An 8,735-nucleotide genomic window follows, 5' to 3' on the forward strand; every position below is an offset into this window, starting at 1 on the left:
CTGTTGTTTATTTCTACCTTGTTGGCTTTGTGGTCAGAGAAGCTACTTTGTATTACCTCAACATTTTGGATACTTGGGATTGCCTTCCTTTCCTCTCCATTAGAAGGTTCTATACCTACACCGTTTATTCCCTCTTTTATTTTTCTGATGCTGTTGTCGTTTACAGATTAACCTCTCTGGTTCCCTGTTGGTTTTGAATAGTCCTTAAGAGTTCATTTCCTAGGTTGGTATCTGGGTGGTACAATCTTGTGTGTTAGATGCAGCCTGTGGTCTGATGTTGTTTGTTCTCAGACTGAAGGACTCCTTTTAATAATTCTTGTAAGTTTGGTTTGTTTTTTCACATAGTCCCTTAATTTTCTGTTTATCTGGAAATGACCTAATTTCACCATCATATCTGAATGAGAGTTTTGCAGGATATATTATTCTTGGCTGGCATTTTTTTCTTTCAAGGTTTTATATATGTCATCACATTGCCTTCCTGCCTGCATGGTTTCTGCTGAGTAGTCAGAGCTTAGTCTTATTGGTTCTCCTTTGTAGGTGACTTTTTTTGTCCCTAACCACTCTCAAGATTCTATCTTTGTCTTTAGTTTTGGCAAATTTGATTCTGATACGTCTTGGTGACTTTCTTTTAGAATCTACCCTGTCTGAGGTTCGTTGAGCTTCTTGGATAGATGTCTTCTCATCTTTCAAGATATCAGAGAAGTTTTCTGCCAGCAAATCGTCAACAATTCTTTCTGTATTTGTTGTTATCCTTTCCTATTCTGGTACTCCAATCACTCATAGGTTTTTCCCTCTTTATAGTGTGCCACATAATTCTTAGGTTTTCTTCTTTTTTTGAATTCTTTTCTCTGATTTTTCTTCAAACAAATTAGTGTCAAAGGATTTATCTTCAATCTCACTAATTCTGACTTCCATTGCCTCAATTCTGCTTCTATAACCTTCTATTGAATTGTCTAATTATGAAATTATGTTGTTAATCCTTTGGATTTCTAGCCACTGTCTCTGTATGGATTCTATCAGCCTGTTAATTTTGTTGTTTTGTTCTTGTATTGTTTTCCTGAATTCCTTTATTACTTTGGGTGTTCCTTGGCTTGGTTTGAGTTTTGAGGCTATCTCCTTCCTGATCTCTTGGACAGTTCTGTATATTAGTCTTTTGAATTCTATCTCAGGCAGTTCTGTTAACTTATCTTCATCTGGAAGGTTTCCTGGTTCTTTATTTTGATCACTTGCTGGAGCCATCTTGACCTGCTTCTTTATGTGATTTGATATTGACTGTTGTCTCTGAGGCATCAGTAAATTATTGTATTTATTTATTGTATGTTTGTTTACTGTGTTTTTGGTTTTTGTTTTGTTTTGATATGCCCAGGTAGGCTGGGTGTGTGAGCTACTTTGGTTATTGGCATCTTTGAAGCTCTCATGTCCTGTCTCCAGGTGGTCAGAGCAGCTACTAGGTGTGTGAGCCCAGGAGTCAGTTCATTTTTCTTGTGGGGTGTGGCACAGGTGTCCAGGTTGTCGATCACTGAGTGTGTGGTGCAGACTCTCACCTACAGTCCTAGATGGGCAGGGCTGTGTGGGGGTGTTCAGATAGGGCACAGTAGGGGGCTATGTGTGGAGCAAGGCAGGGGTCTGATAGCTGCCCCCCAGCTGCCTGGGTGGAGGTAGTGTCCCTGTTCCCTACAGCACATAGTGGAAGGGTGTCATAGATTGAATTTTGTCCACCAAAAGTATCTGTCAACTTGGCTGGGTCATGATTCCCAGTATTGTACGATTGTGTACCCTTCTGTAATGCTGGTATGCTTTCCTTATGTGTTGTAAACTCTCTCACTATGATGAGGTTATACGTGATTTCCTTATGTGTTGTAAACTCTATCACTATGACGAGGTTATACTGATGAGGTTTACAAGATTAGAGAGTGTTTAATCCAATCTTTTTTGAGATATAAAAGAGAGAAGCAAACAGAGACACAATGTGGAAATCCCATACCACCAAGAACAGTGCCAGGACCAGAGCACGTCCTTTGGACCTGCAGATCTTGTGCTGAGAAGCTCCCAGACCAAGGGAAGACTGACGTATCACAAGGACGTTCCTCCAGAGCCAACAGAGAGAGAAAGCCTTCTCCTGGAGCTGATGCTCTGAATTTGGACTTGTAGCCTACTGGACTGTGAAAGAATAAATGTCTCTTTGTTGAAGTCATCCACTTGTGGTATTTCTGTTACAGCAGCACTAGATGACTAAGACAAAGTAGTGCAGCCAGTCCTTGGGCACCCAGTGCTGTTGGCTGGAGGGACTGGGAGGCACCATTTATTCTCAAACCCCTGTCATGGGTGGCTAGATGGAGTGAGTGGTACTGCCAGTCCTCAGGCCCCTGGTGTTGGTGGGTGAGGCTTCTGTTTAAGAGGCAGAACAGTGTCTAATGTCATGAATCTACAGCTCCCCCTTGGCTGCTGCAGTTGAAAATGGGTTTCAGGTGTATGCCCTTCTGTTTTATGCTAGTGAGGGCACGTGGTGTTGAATCAGCCCACATAGGTCTAGGAGTGGGTGAAGGGTGCTGCAAGTCAGTGGAGTCCCTTATGCCAGTGGCTGGGCAAAGGGTCAGCGACTCCTGACCCACACTGAGTTCCCAGCTTAGGGGGCATGGCATTTTTTAAAGCTGTAAGACTGGTGTGGGTGGTGAGAGCCCTGAGTTCCTGGCTTAGGGGGCGTAGCAGTTGTTGAATACTGCCAGACTGGTGTTGGAACAGAGCAGGGTGGGAGGTGGGTGAGGGGAAGAAAGCACTTCTTTGCAGTGAAACTCTGGGAGGGAGACGGGTTATTTTCCCCCCACGCAAGGTAAGTCAGAAGCTTGTACTTAACTTTTGCAGGTCTGTTGTCACTCCTACTTGGTTTTGGAGGTGCGTGTAGATTCCTTGCTGCTTGGCTGCACCCAGTGTGATGGCACTCATCTTTGGATGTCGAGCTTGCCTCAGCCTGTGTGTGCTGGCCAGACTCAGCTAGCAGGGTGCTGGTGAGCTCATGATCTGTACTTCTCCACTGAAATTGCCTCTCCTTCCACCTGCTGCTCAGTTTTGTTTCTTCAGATTTGTCGTTCATAATTAAGGTTCCTAGGTTGTCATCTATAATTGATTCACTTGTTTCTTCTTGTCTTTGTTGTAAGAGGGATGACAGAAAGTGTCTGTCTATTCCACCATCTTAGCCTTGCCTCGATCCATAAGGTTTTTATTGGCTGATTTTTGAAAGTTGATTTCCAGGCTTTTCTTCCTAGTCTGTCTTAGTCTGGAAGCTCTGCTGAAACCTGTTCAGCATCATAGCAACACGTAAGACTTCACCGACAGATAAGTGGTGGTTGCACATGAAGTGCATTGGCTGAGAATCAAACCCAGATCTCACACATGGAAGATGAAAATTCTACCACTAAACCACCAATTCCCCACAAATCAACATAGAGTATCTTTTTTATGGGATATAAGGAGCCCTAGTGGCACAATGGTTAAGCACTCGGCTGCTAACTGAAAGGTTGGAAGTTGGAACTCACCTAGTGGTTCTGCTAGAGAAAGAGCTGGTGATCTGCTCCCATAAAAATTATAGCCTAGAAAACCCTATAGGTCAGTTCTAGTCTGTCACATTGGGTTGCTATGAGTTGGAATTGACTTGATGGCACCTAACAACAGATTAAATTTTCTGAACTGAGATATGAACTCCATGTCAGCAAGAGCTTTGTCTTTACCACTGTTTCCCCAGCACCTAGAACAGACTTAAGTACACAATGCTTACCAAGTGTTTCTTGAATGAATGGACAGCAGAACAACTTAATCAGCAGTTTCCAAACTTTCTTTCACCAAAAAGCCCCATGGATAACTCTCCCTGTGGAGGCACCTGATGTTTTAGAACAGCATCACTATTATCCAGTTTGTGTTTTGAAAGTAAGAAAGGATGAAAGGAAATAATTGAATTCCCAATTTTAAAATAATGCTGAGTCCTGCAATTGCAGATTCTAATTAGGTGGAGGTTACCAGTGCAAGCAGATTAAATCTTAGCCTAAAGCAAAGTCCCAGTGCTCTCATTGGTGAGAGCAGCCTGATTTTAGGGACTGTATGATTTCCAATAGGTTTCTTGTAAAAATAAAAATAACCTGAGGATCCTCTTTACAGTCTCAAAATTCAGTATGCTTTCAATAATAAAATCTTACGAACTTTCCCCCACCAAATATTTTTCATGTTATCTGATCTTTGGCTTAGAGATGATAAAGAATGTTTTCAGATTACTTGTAGATAAGGCCTAGGTGGCTTTCTTGAGAGTCTCACTTCTGTTCTGTCACATGTTGTGGACCATTCCATAGACTGCCTGGCAGGACATCAGAAAAATCAGGAGACCATTTGCACACTCATAAGATAGGGAAGTCAGAGGTGCTGAGGAATGAGATGGGGGTCTCAGGCCAGTCTATTCAGAGGATGGGGGTCTCAAACACTCTGAGGAATAGGCCAGTCCATTCAGGGGATGGGGGCTCAATTACTTTGAGGGTTTTGCAATGTCTGGGAATTCCCCAAGTGCTAAACACATACCTATTACTATGTTCAGCCAAGTGTATCATTCAGGAAATAATTTCGCTCTTCAACAACGGAAAATATACCACAAAATAGCAGTCCATTGCCTTGACTGACTTTTCTGGAGCATTAAAAACACTGTGATAAAGAAACAGTGGTAAACTGGAAAAATGCTTATAACATGAAATTAAAATATCAGAGTGGAATTAACAAAATTAGAGTGACTGGCTATCAGTTCACAACAACTAGGTTGGCTATGATCCTGTAAACCTGTCTCCAGCTGTGGCTGAGGAAGCCCAGGGCCAGGTCCCATGCTGAGATGTTGAATTCTAATTCTCCCATGCTGGAGTATGAACACTGGAATGAGATCTTTGGAGATGGAAGAGGAATGATGGTAAATTGGCTTTTGGCCCCTAGATAAAGGTCTCCTGACTCTGGTTGAGGAGTTGCAGGGATCTTTGGAATGGCTCCATGTCTGGCCCTTCCTGGAGCCTGCTGGACCAGCTTTTTCTGCACAACCAAAGAGCCTTTTCTGATTCATGGGCACATGGGATGGGTCATTTATTGAGTACATACAACGTGCCTGTAATTTACCTATATTATCTAATCAATCCTGACAACAATCCTGCATTGAACTGTGTCCCCCCAAAATATGTATTACAATTCCTAACTTTTATGCCGGTGGTTGGAGACCTGGTGGCTCCATGGTCAGCAGTTTGAGTCCACCAACTGCTCCTTGGAAACCCAATGGAGCAGTTCTACTCTGTTCCTGTAGGGTTGCTATGAGTCAGAATCAACTCGATGGCAATGGGATTTTTTTTTTTTTTTTTTTTTTTTTTGGTTTATGCCCATGGTTATAATCCCATTTGGGAATGGGTTGTCTTTGTTATGTTAATGAGGCAGGATTAGTGTAAGGTATATCTTGAATCAATTTCTTTTGAGATATAAGAGATTAAACAAGCCAGCTAAGAAGCAGAGATGGGTAAAGAGATGCCAAACCACGTGAAGGCTGCCCAGGAGCAGAAGCTCAAAGAGCCAAGGACTTTCCTCCAAAGCCCACAGAGCCTCTCCCTAGAGCCAGCTTCCTGAATTCAGACTTCCAGCCTCCTAAACTGTGAGAAAATTTTTCTGTTTGTTAAAGCCACCCACTTGTGGTATTTCTGCTATAGCAGCACTAGATAATTAAGACAAACCCTTTGTGATGAGTGTTTTATTACCTCATTTTATTGATGAGAAGACAGAAGTTCATAGATGACAGATAGCTTTTCCAAAATCCCTCAGCTGGTAAGTGATGGAATTTAAACTCTGATTTCTAATTCTGTGCTCTTTCCACTCATACTTGGGCCAGATACAAAATTAGAGGATTACAATGATGCAAACAGACAAAGAAAGTCATGCAGAGGGGATAAAAGGCTAAAAGCTAGAAGGAAATATATAAAAATAGTCACCACAATGCATTGGACAGTCTCCTCTGCCTCATCATATCTGGTTCGGGTAAGGGAGGGAAGAATCTTGGTAAAGGAGTCACCAAGTGCCACCTTTAGGTGCTTCGTGACAACATCCAGGGCATCTCCAAGCCCCCCATCCAGCACCTGGCTCAGCATGCTAGTGTCAAGCACATTTCCAGTCTCGTCTATGAGGAAACTTACAGGGTGCTCGAGGTCTTTCAGGAGAACATGATCTACAATGCCATCACCTACATGGAGCACACCAAGTGCAAGACATCACAGGCATGCATGTGGTCTACAAGCAGCAGGGGTGCACCCTCTAAGGCTTCAGTGGCTAAGTGTTTAAATGCTTGTCTTTATTCACAACAAAAGCCCTTTTCAAGGCACCTTCTGCTAAAAAATGTTACCGGTGGTTACATTAGGGTGCTGGGACTGGGAATTTTTTTCTTCTTTTCTGCATTTTTGTAATTTTATTTAATGTTCACTTATAAAATAGCATCACTGGGTGGAGCAAACAGTTAAGTGTTTTGCTACTAACCAAAAGGTTGGTAGCTCAAGTCCAACCAGAGGTGCCTCAAAAGAAAGGCCCGGCAATTTACTTCCAAAAAATCAGCCATTAACATTCAACAAAGTCCAACATCCATTCCTGATAAAAACTCTCAATAAAAAAGGTATAGAAGGGAAATTTCTCAGTGTAATAAAGGGCATCTATGCAAAACCAACGGCCAACATCATTCTAAATAGAGAGAGGCTGAAAATATTCCCCTTGAGAACAGGAACAAGGCAAAGATGTCTTTTATTTCCACTCCTATTTAACATTGTGCTGGAAGTCATAGCTAGAGCAATAAGGCAAAAAAAAGAAATAAAGGGCATCCAAATTGGTAATGAAGAAGTTAAACTGTCCCTGTTTGCAGATGATATGATACTATACATAGAAAACCCTAAAGACTCCATGAGAAATCTACTGGAACTAATAGAAAGATTCAGCAGAGTAGCAGGATACAAGATAAACATACAAAAATCAGTTGGATTCCTATACACCAATAAAGAGAATGATGAAAAAGGAAATCAGGAAAACAATACCATTTATAATAGCCCCTAAAAAAATAAAATACTTAGGAATAAATCTAGCCAGGGATGTAAAAGACCTATACAAAGAAAACTACAGAACACTACTGCAAGAAACCCAAAGGAATCTACATAAAAAACCACACTATGTTCATGGATAGGTAGACTCAACATAGTGAAAATGACAATTCTACCCAAAGCAATTTACAAATACAATGCAATCCCAATCCAAATATCAACAACATTCTTTCAAAAGATGGAAGAACTAATCATTAACTTTATATGGAAAGGGAAGAAGCCCCAGAGGAGTAAAGCTCTATTGAAGAAGAATAATAAAGTAGGAAGACTCGCACTTCCTGACCTCAGAACCTACTATACAACTACAATAGTCAAAACAGTCTGGTACTGGTACAACAACAGATACATTGACCATTGACCAATGGACCAGAATTGAGAACCCAGATGTAAATCCATCCACCTACAGTCACCCGATCTTTTACAGAGTCCCAAAGTCCATCAGATGGGGAAAAGACAGTCTTTTTAACAAATGGTGCTGGCAAAACTGGAAGTCCATTTGCAAAAAATGAAACAGGACCCATACCTCACACCATACACAAAAACTAACTCAAAAAGATCACAAACCTGAATATAAACCCAAAAACTATAAAGTTCATGGAAGAAAAGATAGGATCAACATTAGAGGCCCTAATACATGGCATAAGAGGATACAAACTATAACCAACAACACACAAACTACAGAAGATAAGCTAGATAACTCGGATCTTCTAAAAATTAAACACTTATGTTCATCAAAAGACTTCACCAAAATAGTAAAAAGAGAACCTACAGACTGGGAAAAAAAATTTGGACGTTACAAGTCAGACAAAGGTCTAATCTCTAAACTCTATAAGAAAATCCAACACTTCTACAAAGAAAAGACAAATAATCCAATTAAAAAATGGGCAAAGGAAATGAACAGACACTTCACAAAAAAAGACATTCAAGTGACCGACAGACACATGAGGAAGTGCTCATGATTACTAGCCATTAGAGAAATGCAAATTAAAACCACAATGAGATACCATCTCACCCTGGCATTACTGGCTTGAATCAAAAAAACTGGAAATAACAAATGGAGAGGCTGCGGGGAGATTGGAACTCTTACGCACTGCTGGTGGGAATGCAAAATGATACAACCATTTTGGAAAATGATATGGCGTTTCCTTAGAAAGCTAGAATAGAAATACCATACAATGCAGCAATCCCACTCCCAAGAATATATCCTAGAGAAATAAGAGCTGACACACAAATAGACATATGCACACCTATGTTCATTGCAGCATTGTTCACAATAACAAAAATATGGAAACAACCTAGATGTCCATCAACAGATGAATAGATAAACATGGTACATACACACAATTGAGTATTTGCAATGATAAACAACCAATGATGAATCTGTGAAGCATCTCATAACGTGAATCAAACTGGAGGACATTATACTGAGTGAAATAAGTCAATCACAAAAGCACAAATATTGTATGAGAGCACTATTGTAAAAAGTCATGATAAAGTTTACACACAAAAAGAAACAATCTTTGTTGGTTATGAGGGGTGGGAGGGGTTGGGTGGAAATACTAAATAGACAGTAGGTAAGTGGTAACTTTGGTGAAGGGT

General features: G+C 40.9%; 1 pseudogene; it reads left to right on the plus strand.

Moving 5' to 3' along the window:
• LOC101359171 (histone H4-like) overlaps window positions 1-6,328 on the plus strand; it is a 25,113-nt pseudogene extending 18,785 nt beyond the window's left edge.
• The last annotated feature ends 2,407 nt before the right edge of the window (window positions 6,329-8,735 follow it).

The sequence above is a fragment of the Trichechus manatus genome, unplaced genomic scaffold (genome assembly GCF_000243295.1).
Source record: "Trichechus manatus latirostris isolate Lorelei unplaced genomic scaffold, TriManLat1.0 scaffold00011, whole genome shotgun sequence".
Lineage (NCBI taxonomy): Eukaryota > Metazoa > Chordata > Mammalia > Sirenia > Trichechidae > Trichechus > Trichechus manatus.